This window comes from Corapipo altera, unplaced genomic scaffold, assembly GCF_003945725.1.
Source record: "Corapipo altera isolate COAL_440 unplaced genomic scaffold, ASM394572v1 45, whole genome shotgun sequence".
In the NCBI taxonomy this organism is placed as follows: Eukaryota; Metazoa; Chordata; class Aves; order Passeriformes; family Pipridae; genus Corapipo; species Corapipo altera.
The window spans coordinates 10,694,004-10,713,767 of NW_020884877.1; the positions used below are offsets into that span (position 1 = coordinate 10,694,004).

The 19,764-nt window shown below is 38.6% G+C and overlaps 1 long non-coding RNA gene across 1 annotated transcript in view; it reads left to right on the plus strand.

The window, feature by feature from the left end:
• LOC113943958 overlaps nucleotides 1-19,725 on the plus strand; it is a 219,339-nt gene extending 199,614 nt beyond the window's left edge. Inside the window, exon 4 of the long non-coding RNA XR_003526523.1 lies at nucleotides 19,632-19,725. This is a non-coding gene — a long non-coding RNA (uncharacterized LOC113943958). The remainder of the gene's footprint in view (nucleotides 1-19,631) is intronic.
• Nucleotides 19,726-19,764: the final 39 nt, after the last annotated feature.

Here is a 19,764-nt window from a genome sequence, read left to right on the forward strand (position 1 = left end):
GGTCATGTTTTTCATAAAATGTGAAAAACATTAGCAATTGTGTATTTATAGCTTAGAAAATACTCTTTAGGTCACAGGTATTTATGTACCTCAATGTAGAAGATACTAACACTTTAATTCAAATGTAATCTCTTATCTCTTTGCTGCTTTGTTAATCCTTAGAAGTTTAGAGACCATTGAATTATAAAACTCTGTTATTAGATGCAGTAAAATGGGGAAAATCATTTGGCAAGCCACACAGAGAAAGTAATATGAATCTACTGAAAACTCTGTACATCTTATCTGAAAAGGGATCAATTATAGGCTAAAAATCTCTTTGGGCTATATTCTGTGGTTTTAAAATAAGTGATGTAATTTGAATGTGCTGCTTTCAGACTATTAAAAGGCTAAGTAAGCTGCACCTAAATTTTTATTTCGCTATTCTGGTTAATAGTTATATTGACAAATATCTTGCAGAAAGAGGCATGGAATGCTTTACTCTACATAAGATAGCACCTTGGTAGTGTGTGCTTGTAAAAGGAAAACTGAACACATGCAACAGACTCAAAATGAGTAATTCACACCTCCTCTCTTAAGCACTTAATACAGCAAATCAGGAAGCTGTCTGGGTCTACATGTCACAACACAAGTGTCCAGACTGAGCTTGAAGAGGCTAATCTGCACCCTCTAGTGACCCAACCTAGTTGAAACATTGGCAGCTACAAATTACTAAATGACTTGTAACATTTCTCCCCCAGTCAAGACCTTTATTGCTCTGTTACTGTTTTAGGGTAAACAGTCAAAAATTTCAATAAAATTGAGAAAAATGAACTGCACCAGGATATGTAGAAGCCTCCACAAACCTTAGATGTTGACATCCCCCAGCTGCCAACCCAGCCATGAGCAGCTGTACAAGGTGTAAAACAGGCCCATAACCTCCAGGCTGTTTGCTCAGTCCTCCCTGCCACCCATCCCCAAACTCGGCAATCCCAGATCACAGACCAGGGGGGTCTGTGAGCTCCAAGCAATCCCTGCGTTGCATTTCCCTGCCACGAGAGGGTTGTGCCGCTCCCAGCTTCCTGCAGCCATGCAGCAGGGTTGTTGTACAGATTAGCCTGGGGCAGCCTTGAGTGCATCTTCCAAAAATAAAGGCAGTTATAGTAATCTGCTGTGGCAAGCATGAGTGTGTATGATACTCATTTACTGCAAGCCTAGTGATTTAATAGGATTAAATTCTGATCAGCAGAGAGAAGATTGATCATAGTAATGAGAAGATGGGTAGAGTACATCTGGCTCAATGGTAAACTGGCTTGAGGAAGAAAGTGATAGAGTTCAGTGTCCATTATGAAGGAATCATACTGGACCTCAGGCTTATTCACTATATTAAGTGAGCAACACTGTAGGAAAATTGGATCGGCTAACATTCCCTTTTTTAGGTAAGCATCTAACGCTTTGCTGTGATACTTTATTCATTTTTCAGTACAATGCATGAAATGAAATGTTCAAAATAATACGGCCAAAAAAGCAGATTTACAAACAGAGAATTCCCAGCCCAGTAGCCAGTGTAGTATCATATAATGCAGTGTTGGGTGAACATTATCACGAAGCAATTTTCATGGTTGGATTCAAAATGTATGCTGTCAGTAGTCCTGTTTTTAGCAGCAGTGAACCTGACAGGGAAATCATCTGAGAAAGAATAGACTTCCAGTGTTGTCAAACTGCAAGGCAACTCTCCAAAAGGGACAGCTTGCAGCATACAGATGAAGTAAAGGAAACTACAGGGGATTAGGCTATGGTTAAGTATAGTATAGGTGCTCATTACTTAGAGGTAAAGCAAGCAGAGAAAGAAAGTTTAAGCAGTGGACTCCAGGGAATTACTATGGAGAATAATTAAAAATATGGAGGAATGCTATTGTGCTGAAATAAGAAAAAGGGAAAATTTAAAGATTAGGAGGAAAAAATAGGTCAAGGGAGTAGAAAAGGCAGTGAAACCTGACGACTGCAAATGTGCTTTCCCACCCTCCTGGCACCCTTGGAGTTGATAAGGAGAGATTGGCAGAAAGCAGGCAGCACGACCAGCATATCCAAGTGCAAGCAGCAGACACTTTTAATGAAAAACAGTAATTGGAAAATGTCCACTTCAAAACTACTTTTGCCAGAGGTGTTTTGTCGGGTTTTTTTCCCTGTTCTATTTTGTATTCTAGAACTTCACTGTTGGGAGGTTTTGCTGCGGTTTTTTGTTGGCAGAGGGTTTTGTTTTAATGTGGTCATTCTGTCATCTTTGCATTGCTGCATTTCAGTTTCGATGTGCTGCCTTGAAAGTGTAATAGGAATTTAGTTAAACCCAAAAGTTTATCATACAGTGAATGTGCAATTTTTAAACTTAGGGATAATCTTATCAAGAAATCAATACATGACTTCAGGAAGTGTGAAAAGTCATCTAAGAAAAGGAAAATCAAGATTTTTTTCAAAAGCTGCAAACATCTTTTTTATGTCATTATATTTTATTTTTACCACATTTAATAATAGGTCTCTCCAAAGGGTCCATCTTTTTTTAGTTCAAGTCATGAAGCAGAAGCAGTAAATAACAGCTTCCCTAATGTTCATTATCTGATTAAAGAAATTGAGGCATGTAACACTGCAGAGGTTAAAAGACAGGGAGGATTAAAGGATGAGTGTAGCTAATTAAGGAACCAGCCCTGCAAACAATTACATACATGGTTAACTTTAAGCACTTAAGCATTAATAGGACTACTCACATGCTTAAGTTAAGCACACGTGTTTGTGAACTGGAGCTTGAAGACCACATCCTATGAGATATTGAGAACATGTTAAACATTGAAGGCAACAGGATTGCTCTGATTCCAGTGGGAGCTGGATATTGTGCACTTTCCAGTATCAGGCTTCAGGATAGGGTAACACAGGCTAATTGGGAAGAGGTTGTTGACAGAGGTTTCACAATAAGTCTTCCTAGGTAGATACTGGACTGCATTTTTTTCAGAGGCGTCCTGAATCCAGCCTTCACTGATGAGCATTTATTTTTAATAATCTTCCCAAGATCAATACTGAAACTAAGAACATTTTTTACTCTATCAGTCAGCAGTACAGGGTAAAAAAGAAAAGCTGAAAAGGATCTGTTCCACTGGGGTGAGTTGGTACAAGGTATGCTGCCTGCAAGTGAGTTTCAACAAGGTTCAATTTTACTTCTCGAGCTCCATTTTATGCAGTAACATAAAGTGAGCTACCTCATTCACACATTTGGGGTAATGTCAAGGTCACAGTAACAACCCTATATAGCCAAAACCTCATGCCCAAAGGACATATAGCAAGTCTATATTTGATCCAGACATCCATTGTTCCCTAGGAGATTGAAGTCAGTATCCCTTGTCTCTCCTGTAGTGATGATCTTTCTTAATTCAGAAAAAGCACAGAATCATTGATCCAGTAGGATTTCTTCAGTTTGCCAGTTTAAATTTTAGAAGCACAAGTATCTGTAAATTAAACAAGCAAAGGAATCAAATGTAGTTTAGTTGCATCTTCTGTCAGTCTTAACTGCCCACACTAGCTAGGAAAATATTTCTTACACTGTGTTTTTGTTTGCTTTTTCCTAGGAAGAAGGAATGGCTATGGATACGTTCTCTTGGGTTTGTTGTTTTGGTTTTTTCTTATCCTAGTGTGCCAAAAGGAAAGAGTTTGTTTGGCATCATGCTCTATGTAGTTTATGGTCTTTCTGTATCATTTCCAGAGAAAGAAATAGTTGTTGACACTGATTCCGAAATTAGGATTAAACTGTCAGCATTATAACTGCCAACCAGTTGAGCAGACAGCAAAATGATGAAAAGTGAGAAGACAGCCTTGTCTTAGGCTGATTGTATCTTGGTGTCCTATGGTTTCCTCAGCTGGAATCCATCAAAATTATTTAATTTTATTTATTTGTTTGTTTTTCAATTCAAAGGAGATGACCTTTTTTAAACTAAGCTCTGTAAAAACTTCAGGTGTTTTCTCAGCTGTTGTCTTCACCAGTGAGACTCCAGTAGTAGTGGCAACTGGGAAAATTCAAAGGCTGGGAGGGGAAGGCATGGAGGAGAGGAGGAATTGACTTGATTGATTGGGCTATTAGAGAAAATGTCCTTTGACACTGAAACTCTTCATTATTGTTGACTGTCTGAGGCAGTCTCTGAAGAGACAGTGGGATTTACAGGGTTGCACTGGTTGTTGTTCCCCTTTGTGGTGCAAAGTCTGGAGCAGACCAACTGGGAGATTTTAGATGCCAGGAGTAGTATGTGGCTGCTCAGAATTAAATTTCCACTCACTACAAAGATCTGTCATTTCACAGAGACATCATGCTCCTCACTTTCAGTAAGTTTTCCATACCCTGGATGAGAAAATAGCCTCAGCCTAAGAACTCCTCCAGAAGAAGGTGAGATTTGCCTGTCTTCCTCCTCAGCTCTCACATTAGCCAGGTAATGCTGGAAATTATTTCTTTTCTGCCTTTATAAGAGAGTGTCCATTAGGAAGTCACAGATTCTCCCCATTGTGTTTATTTGCCCCACTCGCACACTCCCAATGCACATTTGGGAAAAAAAAGGGTTTTCATAAAAGATAGAATTCACAAATAACATTTTCAGCAGTACCTTTTGTGCAGTCATAACCCTTATGTTGCCACTGTGGATGCCCCTGTTAGTATAAGAAGGGCCAGATGACAGCCTGACAGCCTCCTTTTCTGCAGTCATCTTGTCATGGTATCTTGCTTCTCATAGCAAGATACTGGCATTTTGGCAAATTTTAGTTAAATTTTAAAGACTACAGCCACAACTCTAGTGCCCCTGAAAACAGGAAAGAATAGTTTCCATAGCCTATCCAGAAGGTTGGCAGCCTACCTGTCATTCCTGTATTAGTACCTGCACATCATTCCCATGCCACTCAGAGTATTCTCTGAGAGCCTCCACCTGACACTCAGGCTTTGTGCAAGACTCAGCAGGAATATCTCAAAGCTGGTTCCTGTGCACCTGAGAGGCCATTGCTGGTTCCTTCACCTTTGTTGTTCACTTCACTGAGACACCTCAGGGTGGATGCCTCCCAGAAGCTGTGAGCATCTGCACAGTGACGTGTGCCAGGCTCACCTGGCCCGGCCTCTACCAGAGCCATATGCCAGCTGCAGCTTTGGGCTGCGGAGCATAGAGGAAAATCTGGCCTTTGCTCTGCCCTGGAGTCACCTCTTAGAATTTCCAATGACAGTATCTTCCAAAGGCCCTAATTCTTCTTAAACCTTGTGTAATTCAACATCAAAGATCACATCCAGCTGTGCTCACTATTGCTTTTTTCCCTCTTCAGATCCAAATCTGTCGCTAACTGCATTTTCAACTTTTTCAAGTTCCTGTGTCTTTTGAAGTGTCACTATGCCTGTGTTCCCCACAGCCTATTCCCCAACCTGCTTTGCACTGTTATCAAGGACTGAGTGATCCTTTGTCCCAAATCCTCAAAGGAATATTTCAGTTCTTTCTTTATACATTTCTGAGACAGTTCTGTCCCTTGGCCTGTGCACTTCTTAATTTACTCTTAACATTCGATGCATTTTGCTATGGGCACTTAAAATTCACTCTTAACTTTCCTCATTTCAATCAACATCCACACAGGGACGCTTATATGTGTCTTGAATTGTCATTTTATTAAAACCCTTTGCTCTTTTACCATTTAAATTGCTATTCTGTATAATATCATTTGCATTTGCATGGTACCTTCCCCCATAAAAGACAAAAGTTTTTATTCTCTCTTAACAGATGAGTAAAATGGAATCAGAGAGATAAGAAAGATGTTTTTGCAGCTCAATACAACTATATGGTCTCCAGTTCATGAGCTTAATTGCATTGGAGCAAAATATTGTAAGCACGATAGATTGACATGTAAATCAAAGTGATATAAAAAACAGATCTGAATCATGGAACCTTTATTTGAATAACTGCTTTTAATCTTGGTTTTCATTTGACTTATCCTTGTTATTCTAAAAATACTTGCTCTTAAAGTTGAGCATAATCATTCAAAAGTGGAACTGCACATAGCCTTTATTCCAGGTGGATATTTCTTACTACATACTGTTCATGTATGTGTTTACTCAAGCAGAAATTTTAACATATATTAATTCAAATTCTATTGTAGAAACCTTAATTTACATTAGAAAATATTTCAATTTTATTACACAAGGTATTTTTCAATTTGTATCAAGCTGAATGTACAATTACAGCATAAAAGATGTACAAACTGAGATTTAGAAAATATGTTATTAGTAACCCATTTTTTCTTAATTACTCAATAGCATAATTTATTAAAACATATATTAGCATTACATTTGTATTAACTACACTTAGTGAATGGGAGGTTTGTTTCTTGTCACTCTAAGCCACATATTAGGACTCCAAATCTGCAGTAGAGGCATAATGAGATTTTTCAAAACTGCACTGACAATCAGGTGCCTGCTTCCAAAGAAATCAATGGATACAAGGTGACCTGTAGGTAGTCTTGAAAATTCCCAGAGGCATCTGTTTGCAAATGTTCTCAAAAAGCTGTGCTGAGGACCTTCAGATTTCTGAAATTAGTTGAGTTCATCCTCACTTGCTGTGTCTATTCATGGATTTTGAAATAACAAAATAGGCTGTTCTTTTCAACTCAAAATTGATGTCATTACTATGTGTGACTTATTTGGAAAAGAAGCACATATTCTCTCTGCTCCTGCTAAACTGCAGAACAAAGTCATTTGGCCAAAAGCTTTTCTGCAGTCCTGAAAATACTTACACCTACAAAAGTAAACAGAACCCATCATATGTGCTGTTACAGAGATAGATGTAGAAGATATATTTAATCAGTAATACATTATATATGTTGTTAATAAAAAGTTGAGATAGAGTAAAAATAAATTAATATTTAAATTAATGTTTAGGTGATAATTTGAAAAGTAACATTTTTAACTCACTCTTAAGTAGGATACTTATTAATTAAGCATGGTTTTGTTTAGCAGTAAATTATACTAAGTCCAAGTCTTAACACGTGCTTGGTCCACACATAATTTCACATTAAATTTTAAATAGTTTTAAAATTAATCTGTTTTTTTTATGCATGACTTCTCTGAAAAAAAAAATATTTTCACAATCTGTTCTTCCCTTGAGCTAGCAGTGAACTTCAGGAAACTTCTCAGATTTTCTCAGCCCTGGACCCTGGTTTCTATCCATGGTTGTCAAAACCCTCTCAAACTCCCTGATAGCTGCACTCTCACTATGTGATTCCTCAGCCCTTTCCCATGCAGGTTATTCTACTGTTGCTTATCCTTTAAGCAGACTTTTATTAGAAAGTGATGAGAAAGCTTTTCAGAGTCCTAGATCTTTCCCCAACTAACACAACAAGAAGAAACAATCAGAAAAAAAATAGAGTAATCTTCTGTGGGATCTGTGTGCACAAAGTGTGTAGCAAGAGATGTGAGAGGAACCAGAAATGGCAGATGGGGGAGAAGGATGGGGCCAGCCTGGCCACGAGGGGTAGATGAGCCCATGGCATCCAGGAGTGAGACCCCTTGTGGCCTCTGTGGCTGTTGACCTGGGGGGCAGGTGGTCTCAGTGCTGCAAAATTAGCATGTGCTCAGATTGACTGTGCCCTGAGCAGAGGATCCCTGGCACAGGCCATGCCATGAGTGGGGCATCTCTAGAACAGGCTGTGCCCTAAGGGGCCATCTCTGGAGCAGGCTGTGCCCTAACAGGTCAACCCTGTGTCTTGTCTTCCTGCTGTTCTCCAGTATTTGGGCAGGAGCTGTTCAAGGCCTGACTCTTAACACGCTCCTGGCTAAGCCCGAATGGCAGCTCTGCTGCAGGCTCCTGATGGACACAGCGATACCATCACTAGAGCTGTCTATGGGTGGAAGGTGCTGCACCATGGCCCCCCATGAGGCCACAGCTAAGGGCCACACGGGACAGGAAAGTGGGGTGCAGCCACCCTCTGAAAACCCTCCGACCTGAGGGAGCGCTCCCATCAACAGCCATGTGCCAAAAGCTCCACTTAACCTGCCCTAACACAGAGACCAGAAAACATTCCCTACCAAAGGGTGTTTTTTACAATGTGACAATTGTCATGCTGTGTACAAAGAAAAGTAGACATTTCAGTTTGACATACTAAGAATTACTATTTCAATTCTAACCAGTAATTTTAAATAATTTCCATTTTATTCTAAAGAATGACATTTTAAGAGCTTTAAGAAAGAAATGTTTCATAATTTAATCAAAGGAAATGTTTCATCATGTTAATTTTTTTCTTTCTTTCTGCTTTCCTTTTCCTTGCAGCTGGCTGCAAATGTGAGCATTCTTTTGTTTTGTTTCAGTTTAATCCAATACAATTTTCATTTTGACAGATCTTCAGGCAAATCACAGTATCTGTTATTTACACTGTTCTATCTGTTAAAGCAGTGATATTCACTGCTCACCACTTTAAGGACAAATTGAGGCCCTAATCCTGTAAAGACCTACCTATTTTTATGGGTAGAACTGCTTACTGAGCATAAAGTTAATCACATTAAGCTTGTAAAGAACTAGACATCCTAGAATGGAAAACATTAGAGATGTGCAAAGTAGTATTTTGACTTTCAAACACTTCTTCCTTTCTCTGCTTTCTCCTCAGAAGGATGAGGGACTCATTCAAATGGAATTAAAAAAAAATAGTTAGAATCTCAGTTCTACATATTTTCTTTCATTTTTTGCAGAGAACGTATTCTTGTTATTAGTTGTAGGTCAGTTTAAAATAATGTCTGTCTGCTCAATTCAGCTTCAAATATTTTATTCCAATCCTTTAAAATACCATATAAATAGAGTGGGTAAGAGCTGGGCAGACACATAGAAAATTATTGCTCACCTTAATTCAGACGGTGCTCTGAGTAAATCTTTTTTTTACAGCTGGGATAATGCCCTATTTGCTCTCCTTTCTCTCCTCTCCTCTTCAGGCCACAGATCCCAGAGTTTCTGACCAAAACAAAAGACACTGTGCTCTTTGCTAAACCTTCTTTGCCCTCTCTTCTACCCGAAGTGCCTGGGAGCATGCCTCTGCTGGAGATTTCACTCAGTGTTACAGGGTGTGGGGGTTTCAAGCTGGCTCACTTTCATTTTTTCTTTTATATGTGGAAAGCAAAAATCGTACACAACTTAAGAATGCTTTACATTCAAACAAGTGAGACAGAGTGAGGAACAGGCTTAATCTCAGTTTTTTGCCTCAACCAGAATTTGAAATAGGCTTTTGTCAAAATATATTCCAAAAGAGCAAGGGAGATGTTAATTTTGGCATCCCCAGTTCCACCTGGGTCATGCTCCTCCTAATTTCTTCCTTTTGCTCTAATTTTCAACCTCTTTGCTGTAATCGGCTGCACTTTCTCATCAAGTAGTTCTTATCACTGAAACAGTGGCAGCCTCAGAGACCTATGTGCACAATATCTCACAGATACAGATTGGAAACAAAAGGTATTGTTCCCATGCTGGGAAAGACAGAAACAGAAGTTAAGAGAAAAAGATTTCCTAGGACTGGGAAGTCTGAGAGCCATTGAAAGCTCTAAGGCAGCCAGGTGTAAATCCATACCTTTAGGCTGCAAAAACAGCTGGACTTTTGTGTGGATAGTGTCAGGCAGGTTCTGCAGTGCCAGAGCACCACTTGTGTACAGCTGGTATTGTGACGTACCTCAGGACAAACTGCAGATTTTATTCCTGGGGTAGGAGTTCAGGTTTAAACATACACTGGAGTTGCTGACCATGGTTTGTCATTTAGGGTGCTCCAAAGGTTAGATTGGGCTCTGCCAGTGCAGGTGCTCAGCCAGAGTGGCTCTGAAGGTTTGTCTTCATTGCTTTTGCAGTGATGTCAGAGCAGCCTGGCTGCCAGAGGCCCTAGTACAGAGTCAAGACATGCTGACAGAGGGAATTTTTTGGCTGGTATAACTGCACCACATTCCTGACTGACAGAAGTGAAGACAGCATTTTTCTGCCGACACAACTTAGCACACAGAAGAGGTCTGCCAGTGTAGCTAAGAGAACCAGAAATGCGGATTAATTTTTAAATATAAAAAATAATTATCTGTCATGATTGTTCCAGAAATCTTGAAAATATAACACCAAAAGGCTCTAGAACTATAAAACAAATTTTAAAGTCAAGTTTAAAATTAAAAGTTCTCATTATTTTCAGTAGTGGGGAAGCATAGGTCATGATTTATTTTTTCTTGCAACTAGAAACATTGTTTGAATCATGAGAGCCCTTCCCTTGTGCCCTGAAACCATTGCAGCCAGTGGAGTCATATGTTGACACAAGTCTCCATTACTTGGGCAGAACCAGGGTGTAAACAGCATATAATGTCTGCTTAAAGGTTCAAACTTCTTTTTTTTAAATCTTCCTGTTACTTTTCAGGAAATAAAGGAGTATTGGTACCTCATTTCTCTAAGTACCCTAAGTGTTGGTTTATCAGACAACAAGGATTTTTTTTTCATTAAAAATTGATGGTATAGAAAATAGTTAGCATGTAATTGACAGAAAAACACAGAAAAAAATCTTCTTATAAATCATCATAACATGTCACTAGTGACAATCCTAATAAAAGTTATCTCAAGCCAGAAGATTAAGGGATTTTTTAGCAAGTAAATACAGAAGCAAAGAAGAAATTTAGACATTCAGGTCAGGCTTTCATATAAGTAAATATATTCCTTAATTTATTAATGAAGTTCAGAATCCTGATAAATTGTTTATTAAACAGAACTTCAGTATCTTTTGTGTCTGGAGCTGAATGTATTTTAAAGAGTAAGAAAGTCAATACATGAAAGATTAAAATACCGTGAATCACTAGTCTGTCACAGCAGGGTGGCCAAGTCTGCTCCCATTAAAGCTGTCATCGCCATGTTACCTAGAATACTTACATTCAGAGACTGAGATAAGCGTACACATGAAATATTTTAATATAATCAACCAATGAAAATCAAAGTAACGATTAAAAATCTTGCACATCAATGTTCTGCTGCAAATGCCCATCTTCTAATTTAGTACACATTTCAAACTTAGCATTCGTGGATTCGAAAGAATTTATATCAGTCAGGCTTGCCACTGATGCAAATACAAGGCGTCTTCAAACAAGTTATGACTGTAATTGTGTTTTGTGCCCACTTGACTTGGATCTGAAAGTTTTCCCACACAGCTTGAACAACACACTACGTTGCTGATAAGACACTCAGAAGCAACTATATGTTAGAATACATAAAACATCTTTAAGCCCAGTGCTGTTTGCTTAGAAAAGTAGCCTTTCTGGTTGAAATTTTGCTAGAGATGTTTTTTTTTCTTCTTCATATTGTGTTTTGGCAATAAGAATTTCAACCATTTTAAATGAGAAAGATTGAAATGTCTTTTTTTTTTTTAGAATAGATAATACAATAATAATGTAAACAGTTAACAGGATTGAGGTGTAATTATACACAACTGGCACTGTAAACAGCTCAAGTTCTCCGATCGAGAAGTAGTTTCATATCTTAGTCTTACATCTTTTATAAAGGAATGGCACACATGGAAGACACTTCACACAGAATGCATTGTTATGACTAATTCCTTTATGCTACCTTATTATATGTAAAGATGTCTGTGAGATGTCAGGTGAATACATAGTTATTTAATAGCATTTATCAGTTTATTCCAGCTTGTGAATTTGTATGAGTGTACATGCTTGTATACAATATACGTATATAATACATGCTGCATTTTAATACCCAGCTAGCTATTCAAATTACTACACCTTACTGGAGTAGAGTGCAGTAAATTTTGGCATTTAAACACACTATGGTAAGTTCCAAGAAAGCAAAAAAAAAAAAAAAATTAAAAAAAGGCTTTTAGCATATCTGTTGTACCTCAAGTGACCAAAACCATTTAATACTGAAGTTAAATAGACATACTGGGAGAAATATCTAGCCAAACTTTGGAATAAAAGAGCCACTGTTCTTTGATTTTTTCATAGGCCACTGTAGCTCCATATTATCAATCTTTATGAGCACATAAGAGCAGTAAATTAATGAACACGTAATGTGCTTAAGCAATTCACACATATATTAATGAACATGCTGGAGTGTGTTTTTGTACTTAGAGCGTCATCTAGTGGGAAATCGGGATTGTCGAACATCCTTTCCCTGTTCCTTCAGCTCCAAGTAGACTGTTTTCTAAAAAGGAAAATACAGAATCACAGAATCTTCTGAGTTGGAAGGGACCTACAAGGATTATGGAATCCAGCTCTTAAATGAATGGCCCATGCGGGGATTAAACCCACGATCTTGCTGTTATTGGCACCATGCTCTAATCAACTGAGGTAATCTCAGGGTCAAATACTGTAGCAGGGATAGCTATTAAGTGATAAACAGAGCTTTCTTCACAATTGAGTTTTACACTGTTATCAAACAGAAAAGGAAACCAGAGTATTGGAGTGAAATTAAAATTTTGTAGACTTATAAAAACTTATTATCCACAAACATTAAATAATAACATATCAATAAATAATGCAAATTTGCATACCTCATAACAAATCTCTAAACATATAGTTTTAAAGTATTTTATTAATATTAAGGTGGCCATACATTGGAGGAACTGTTGCTCTCCAAATCAAAAGCAAAGCTTTATTCTTGACTGACCTTTTTAAATATATGGTGAAATAAAAACTTAAGGTTATGATGTAACAAATGTATTTTTAAGACTTAGAGCTAGAATGTAGTGTTGTGTAAGGAAATCTTCAGAAAAATAATTCAGTGCAAGTCAGAAGATGGCAAAATTCAACAAACTTGCAATAAAAAACTTTACAATATACATGTACTTCACAAAGAATAGTTATAAGGAGTTTATCTACTAGTTAGTTTGCTGTCGGTATCCCCTTTTTTTGTTGCAATTTTTTAAATTATTTCTTATTCCTATCCTACCATGTTTGTTCAAGAAATAGTGGGGCCAAAGACTGGATCCCAAAGGTTGTGGGTTTAGGACAGCAGAACGTGGCAGGAGGTTGCTTGTGGTGAGCATTGGTCAATTTGTGCTCAGTTTATATAAGGTCTTAATTTTGACTGTGACAGAAAGAAAAGTTAAGAGGGAGAGGGGAGAAGAAGTTGCCTTGCAAAACATCTGAAAAATGCAATGAAGACCACAAAAATAGGGGTTATTCCATTTTATAGTTACTGGGTTATCCATATACCTACCGCCTTTCTTATTGAGCGTTTCCTATAAGATTGTGCCTGGGCATTATTCTCTGACATAGGGGCTCATGCAGGTCAGCTTCTCTAAAGTCTGCTTTTATGGTTAAGTGACTTGCTTTAAAACTTCAAAATTAAATGGCTTCCTTAAAGGAGTAATGTTCTGTTTAAACAGTTAGAGCACAGCAGAGTATCAGAAACTTAGCTGCTAGTTTGTGTTTCTGTGATACTACGTCAGACATCTTGAAGCATAGTTCATTATATCATTAATTTATAAAGGACACAATGCTGAATTGCTGAGTCTAAGTAAAAGCAGTATGGGGTGCTACTTTATTATTTCTTCTTCCTAAAAGAAAATTGGAAGTTCTTTTCTGAATAAATTGGATGAATTGATTCAGGTAAAGAAAGCCACCTGAATCACTGACAAAACTTTAAAGGATTAAAATGCCTTCTGGAAAAATTGGAATAGCCCAAGGTTTTCTTTTGGTGGATTGGATTTGTGTGTGTGTGTGTGTTTACAAACTTTTTTTATAGGTTCTTTGAGAGAGAATTATCCAAGTGTTACAGAAAGGTAATCTTTGAGGAAGTTTTGACCAGACAGAAATGAATTGGGGCAGCGGGAGGGTGTGTGTGCATGTGTGTGTGTGTGTGTGTGTGTCAGATACCTGATCTGGAAATACATTCTTGCACAATTACATGTTGTTTGCAGATTCAAGTTCTAGGAAAATGTCTTTTTTTCTTATCTTTACCAAAGATCTTCAGATTTTTTAAGATTGGGGATGGACTTTTAAATAGCAGGGCCTGTAGCAGGCCAAGGGCAAGGGATAATGGTTTTAGACTGAAAGAGTCTAGATTTAGACTACATATAAGGAAGAAATTTTTTATGAGGAAGGTGACAAAACACTGGAATAGGCTGCCCAGAGGGCTGGTAGATACTCCATCCCTGGAAACATTCAAGGCTGGGTTGGATGGAGCTCTGAGCAACCTGCTCTAGTTGAAGACCCATGGGGGTTGGACTAGAGGACCTGTAAAGGTCCCTTCCAAACCAAACCATTCCATGACTATGATTCTGTGATTTGTCACCATTTTCTTAATGGGGATGGGAGATGATTCAGCTGAATTTGAGGCTGGACTGAAAGATTCAGGACTGCCTGTACAGCTTGGGACACAATAATCAATGGTTCCTCTCTCTGTAGGACCATCTCAAAGGAAAGCTGTCTTACTATAATGAAGAAGAAGAGGTATGGAAAGACTTCAGCAAGGGAAGAGTTAGCAAGAGATACGGAAACATAAAGGAAAAGTCTGATAAATAGAAAATGTCATGAAAATTAATAGATAGACAGTAGGAGAGAAAAAGGAGACTGTACAATGGGAAAAGACAGGGACTGAGAAAAGTTCAAAGAACATACTAGCTTAACCTCAGTAACCCTTTCCCACTGGAAGGGTAAAGAATCTCATTTAACATTTCTTAGGTTTCAGAATTCATTGCACTTCGAAAGAATATTTGATAAATTATTTAGACAGTTTCAACTGAGATTGAAAAAATCCCAGCCTGTCAGAAGCTAGGTTAAAAAAGGTTGGTGCTGTATAAATAATTTACTTCTTTGGGGAGGAAAAAAACATACAACTGCTATGTCTGGAGTAGAGAAGTGCTAAACCTGCTGAAGCTCACTAGCCATACAGTGAATTTAAGCCAGCACTACAAACTGAGTGCTCTCATTTAAAAGCAGAGGCTATGCCAAAGCTCAGTTATCAAAAGAAAGTTAACATAAAGATTCTACAATTCAGTTATTTCATATATTCACTCCTTTAACACCACGAGCATAGTCCAGTTTAAAAAAAATAATTATAAAAGGCTCTCTTTTCAGTGATTTCTCATAGCAACTAATTTGAATAATGTGAGCTTATCATATCAGTGTTGGGTTTTTCTTAATTCATTAGTTCTATTTCTATAAAGCAGACACCCTCCCGCTTCACCATAACAATCCACCATTCATAGCAGATAGTTCCCAATCCAGTTAGAATTGCTTGACATTTCAAGGGAACCAGAACAAGGGGTTTGTTTGTTTTTACAGGGAATAATTAATACTTGTGTTTATTACAGTATCTTTAAGACATATCACCATAGTGATTTTTATATATGTATATATATGTGTTCTATTATGGTTTTTATTTCAGTAAGTGCAGAAGTGCAGAATTTGGGGACAGCAATGACCTTCTACTGCGACATATCAGCATTATGTGATTCTCCAAGTAATGTCTTTTGAGTAGTATCAGCTGTATAGTGAGCACAGAAACTGTCCCCACTGCCAGCATAGTTTTGTCATGAGACAACACTCCTTCCCAAAGACACCATTCCAAAGGAAGCTTTTGTCCCCCCTATTCCTCACTGTTTTCCTACAGAAACTGAGGTGACTCAGCAGCATAGGAAGGATAAGGCCCTTAACACTATCCTTACTTCTTACTTCTGGACACTACAAGAGCCCTTCGATAAATAACAGTCAGCCTGTCACTTAACTCTCTGTATGGCCAATGCACTCAGTGTATTGAATTATATAAATAAATTAAAATATTGTTCTGGCTGACTGTATCAGGATCATCTCGGATTTGTGGCCAGCAAGAGAAAATAAATACTATAGATCTGGTAGGTGACTGATGGGTTAAAGCTCTGCAGACAGCAGGTTAGCTAGATCACAACACCTCAAAACTATTTGGTGTGTGCCCATATACAAAACTGGAATTACACTTGTATGCTCCTGCACAGTCCGACTGGCTCACCAGGCACAGGATACTTGCATCTCAAAGTTGCTGTGCAGAGTCTGTCTGGATACTTGTTGGTAGAGTTATTATGTATTCCCTATGCAAAGAAGATGTATTTAGATTTTCGAAGTGTCCCCATTCTGCGAGAACATGCCAGGGCAGCACACCCCACAATTTGGCTGACCTGTGGGGGAGGTTGGGGAAGCAGAGTCACGACTTTATTAATTCCTGAGAAATTTAACAGCATATCACCCCCAGCATGACAACATCTACTGCAGGTATGACCACGACCCAACCATGTGCACCCCATAACTACAAACATAACATTTTCTGTCTATCTTCAGTGCCCTCAGAATGCTTTTTTAACTAACTCATGTCATTTCCTTCTGTAATTGTGATGTAAAGAAGACTCCTTTGTTTTGATCTATTAGCCCCAATCACCTTTCAGCTCTGATAGGCTCTAATGTAAAATGCCTTCTTACACCTGGGGCTTTAGCCAAGGAGAGTGGCAAGTCCCCACCTTCCTCAGCCTTTGCCCAGGGACCCCTCTGGATGTTTTGTGAACTCTGGGCTGGAGTAGAGGCTCCAGCCTCTTGTTATCCTTACTCTTGTCAGCTCTGAAGCCTGTGTTCAGCCAAGATAATTCTCACCAAAACAGGAGGTGCGTGAAACACCAGTTTTAATTTAGTATCTTTATATTCTATATTAAGTCTTTTAAACTGCAAGAGCTTAATGAAGAGGTGATAATAAAAGAGTTGGCAGCTTTCTCCTTTGCACTTACAATGTGTATGTTTACATAATTAGTGGTGAAAGCGTAGATAGATGTTCCAGGTTGTCTAAAAGCCCTACAGATGAAGAAAATGACCACTCTCAGTTTTAGTAGCAGTGTATTTCTACAGTAGGTATGACAACAGCTTGTAAAGTCATATGGCCTTTGCAGAAGGGAGTAAAGTGGGGAACAAGAGAGTTTCCCTGTTAGGGCTGTTTTTCAAAATAAAGTGCCAATGTCTACAATGGAATTCCCCCATTTTCAAAAAATAAGGTAAGCTAGTTCAAACTTACTGCAAAATGGAGTCAATATTTTGTATTCTTGAATTTAAAAAAAACAACAACCAAGCTTCAGAAAAATCAAGCAATTCCTTAGCATTTATTGTTGATCCCTTCCAAATGAGGCTATATTCTTTGCCTGTCTAGATCAAGGGGTTTATTAAGGTTTTTATGTATTTATTTACTATTTTCCAAAATTTGTCATTTGGAGCTTAACAAATGGAGAAAGGTAAATGGCATTAACTAATTATAACAAAAACTGAACAAGAAGAAATGGAGGATTAATTTCCCTGTTAAATTTGATGTCATCCTTTGCTTTCAGAATTAGCTGCCTAATCAACATTTCTTTTCTTCACATTTACTTATGTGTGCTACCAGAGGGGAAAAATCACTAATGGATAAATATGACAAAGGATAAAAATAATCTATTTCAGTGTTATTTTGTCTTATATAGATTACTAGTCACTATATAAGAAAATACTGATGTGGCAAAAGAAACAAAACTCTTAAGCCCCTCTGCCTTTTATTAAAGCTAATGCAAGCTGGAGAGCAGGCTGCCTGGTTTCAAGAGTGTCTGCAGATCCCTATCCCCCCCTCCAGAGAATCCAACTGTACTGCTGGGGTACTTCTGTGAAAACAATTGAGACTCAGCCACTAATATGAGATATGTGCCACTTTGGGTTAAATTCTCTGTGTAAAAAATTATGTAATGGCACACATCAGGTGGGAAGTGTAATTTTTAAACTGGTACAATGTGTTACTTCATGTTCTTATTTGCTTGGTTGCTGGCGGTAGGAGGTAAGACACAGGAAGGAAATGGAAAGGGACTTTGTGGTATGTGTGTTTGCAGCCTGTTCCTACAAGGTGGCTGACACAGGGAGGGTGTCAGGAAGCATCATTTTATCTAAAATGATGTAGCCCATCACTAGCCTGGCACAGCACTGCCTTCCAGGCATCCAACTGGGGTCTGCTTCAGTGCCAGTGCCCACAGATGCCAGGGACTGAAATGGAAACATGGGCACCACAACTACCACTGTGGTTATTGGTAGCATAATCACGGGGGCTGGCTTGGGGGAGGAGTATTTAAGCTGCATTTTGTTTCTATTCTTGCATGGCTGCATAACAATTACCCACTTCCATTGAATCTCTCCCTGCTTGCTCCTTGGCCGTGTAGCTACACGGGATGCACCACCCAGGCACGCCCCGGCATTGTTTCTCGCCTGTTCTGCACGAGTGGTGCCAGGAGCCCTGCGTGGCCCAGCTGCCTCTGAGATGCCTGGGCAATGCTCTCCTGTTCCCCCTGGTTTCTATTTGCATCTCAATGCCAGAACTGGGCCAATGACCTGGGCTCCATGCACTCACACCACAGCAATAATTGATTTTAGGCCTGAGTAAGTCCATTGAGATCAGCTGAGTTTCTCCAGACTTACACTGCTGTAACCAAGATCAGTTTGTGACATCTGTGCGAACATTATTACTAAGTATTTGTCCCTTTGCAGTCATGAAGAGCCAAGGACACACTACTGTGTCATATGCTAAAAATAAAATGCCAATGAAGGAAGGAAGAACTAGTTTTAAGTTCAAATCTTTTATGATTCCAAGGCAAAGTTGAATGGTATTTAGGTAGAGACGGATCTCACAAACATACTATATAAAGATCTAAACTTTCATTCTCATGATTTCAAGATATATTTTCCATTAAGTCCAAAAAATGAGTTACCCAAATATTCAGTTATCTCTTTCTCTCACTGAACTTTATGCTTTCACAGTAATGCTTTGCTAATTATTCATTGATCTGTAGTTCTATTTCCTGTTATGAAAAAAAATAAATCTGAATTTCTTGAAATCTGAGATAAAACCAAAATTTTAGAGTTCCTCCATGAAAATAAGATGCAGTCCCTGCCTGCTGACTCAGGCTTATCCTTTCTATGGCAGTAGGTAAGTCTATCGTGTCCAGAATTGTTCCTTTGTTGTATTGCCTTCAACCACCTTCAACCACCACTGTACAGAAGGGGTCCCCAGGTCTTCCTGAGAAAGGTACACCACATCCACCTGAAACTCCAGACCTTGTTATGTTATTACTTGCCAATGTGGAAAGCAGCAGGGAGAATATCAGAAAACCTAAATCTGTTACTCGCTTTGGAAAGACTGACTGTAGTAAGCCCAGCTTACCACGAATGACATAGTAAGATCCAGCACCTTTAGCTTCCACCAGGGAAAAGAGGCAAAGTCTTGCATCAGATCAGTCTAGTCCCAGCTGTTGAGAATACCTGAAACAGAAGATGGCCAGAGGAACCACACCAAATTGCTTGTCTGCTGGCCAACACACAGGCTACTTCCCTTTTGCAGTTTGTCAGCTTTTCAGATTTCTGTTCTCTGTCATTATTCACTTCTGTGACAACCTCTTCTACAGATGCTAGCAAATGACAAACATGGCTAGGAAAAATGTGAAACATTTTTAGATTATATATGCATAGCTGCATAGTGAATTAGAGGAAAACAAATTTCTTGGCAGAGTAGATTTAAACAAAGTCCTAAAAAGTTAAAGCCAGTTCTACAAAGTTCTGTCTTTCTGCTGTCTTTCACTTGCTTTCCTCCTGTATTAACTCTTTTATTTTTTTTACTTTCCCATAGAGCAGCAAGGTCAAGACAGTGAGCCCAGCTCTCTACATACTGGCTACTAGCTGAGGCTGAGCCTTTGATGTTGGGAGTGGGAAGACTTCCTAAGGTACCAAGTTTTTTTTCAGCTAGTAAATAAAAAGAGACG